A 1,802-nucleotide genomic window follows, 5' to 3' on the forward strand; every position below is an offset into this window, starting at 1 on the left:
AAAAATAAGCATAAAAAAATGTTTTACTTACAAATATGTGCAAATACTATCTATAAATAATTTTATCCAAAAAATATGTTTTATCTCATGTTATAGAGATTAATACATTTTAAGCTCGTTGAGTATCAAGACATGTTTGTAATGTGCCTGAAACCAAATACAAAAATCTAAATGACATTTAATAAAAACTGAATAATGTTATATTAGGTACCTTTAGTTATGTATCATTTAGAAACATTGGTAATCATCTTAAAAGTGCAATATGCGTGTAGAAATTAAACACAATTAATTAACTTCGTAAACAGCATGAGATCAAATTCCTCGGAAACCCTCTCTCAACTCAGTCGTTGTAGTTACATGCAAGTTTTGAATAGGATAAAAGCAATATCCATGTTGGTAGATAATATTCAACATTTCTGAAAGTAAAACAAATTTAAATTTAAAAAAAATGAAGTTAATTTACTAAATATATGTATTTAAGCTAGTCCTTTTTATTACTTTTCGTATAAAAACTTACCGTTTTAAAATATTTTGCTGGTAGTCTACTCAAAAAAAATGTTAATGTCAACTCTTTTAAAAGAAAATTATTTGAACAAATCAAAATATTGACACTTTGCATAGTGAACACTTTACATAATATTCATAATTATGACAAAATAAATATTAATAATATTAAAATTATATTAGGTAGGTATATCAAATACCTCGTCAAATATTATTATATTTTATACATTGTCATGGTAGTATTTAATATTTATAAACTAAATTCAATGACAAATCGATAACATCTAACCAGTCGTATCGGCTTCTGATAAGGAGAAATAAAAAGGGTCTACATATAGCACACTACTGATATTATGATGATATTATGACCACGGCTATAGATAGTACCGCAGTGGTCCTAACCTTATCACTGTTCCTTATCACCAGACCTCCACATCGTCCATACACCTTGCTTGAGACCGACGACCGCACAACGAGACCACTGCGGCTTCCGACATCGACAACACTCGGGGGAAACACCGGGGGGTTTCGGGGTCTCCCCCAACGACGCTCGGAGAGCTAGTCTTCTAACTATATAAAGCATGAACACGTGTGGCGCTCTTTTTCCGACTGGGTACGATGTCTCGAACTAGCGTAAGGAAACGGCCAATGAAAAAATTCGGTTCGCGTCTCCCGGGTCTTTGGTTTAAAGTCGACGTGAACGAGGGCCAATGAAAAAATTCCGTGGGCGGTCTCCCCGGTCTCCGCTTTTATGCACAATAGAAAATATTATCAGAAAAAAAAAGGTACCTATATTTACCGAGAAATTTGTAATTTTTTTATTATTATTTATTGAATTGTTTATTTATTGATCTATTAATATCTAATTTAGTTTATTTCAGTTTAATTCAGATTTTTCGTCTTTACCAGCTTTGAGTACTTTCTGCGTTCCCGTTCGGACCTTATTCGCGTTCCCCGCTAAATTTACAGGCCGCGCGCGGCCCTACTTTGTTTCCGGCGCGCTGCGGCGGACATGACGTGCAAACCGAGTGCCGCCGTGCGCGTGTTTATCAATACATTTTTACAAAAGTAGAGTTTTACCACTTTACGTCGCGTAGGTATTACTATATACAGGCCCTAAATAAAGGCGTCGAAAAGTTCGATATTTTTTATTTACATGTAACTGCGTTATTATAATAATATTATATTTCACTGCCTTTTGTCCTTATGCCTACTCGGTCACCCTTCCTTTTATCGGTATTTATATATTTTATTTGGCATAAATATACACGATATAGCCACTGTAGGATATCGGTCTG

General features: G+C 34.1%; 1 long non-coding RNA gene across 2 annotated transcripts; it reads right to left on the minus strand.

The window, feature by feature from the left end:
- Positions 1–43: 43 nt before the first annotated feature.
- LOC107885774 lies at positions 44–570 on the minus strand. Of its 2 annotated transcripts, none has more exons than XR_001680513.2 (3): positions 518–570; positions 212–416; positions 44–147 (listed from the first exon to the last, which is right to left on the minus strand). It is a non-coding gene; the product is annotated as an uncharacterized LOC107885774 (long non-coding RNA). The 2 variants fall into 2 exon arrangements; XR_003839934.1 differs by having other exon boundaries at positions 44–167.
- Between the last annotated feature and the right edge of the window lie 1,232 nt (positions 571–1,802).

Source organism: Acyrthosiphon pisum, unplaced genomic scaffold, assembly GCF_005508785.2.
Source record: "Acyrthosiphon pisum isolate AL4f unplaced genomic scaffold, pea_aphid_22Mar2018_4r6ur Scaffold_14115;HRSCAF=14760, whole genome shotgun sequence".
Classification (NCBI taxonomy): Eukaryota; Metazoa; Arthropoda; class Insecta; order Hemiptera; family Aphididae; genus Acyrthosiphon; species Acyrthosiphon pisum.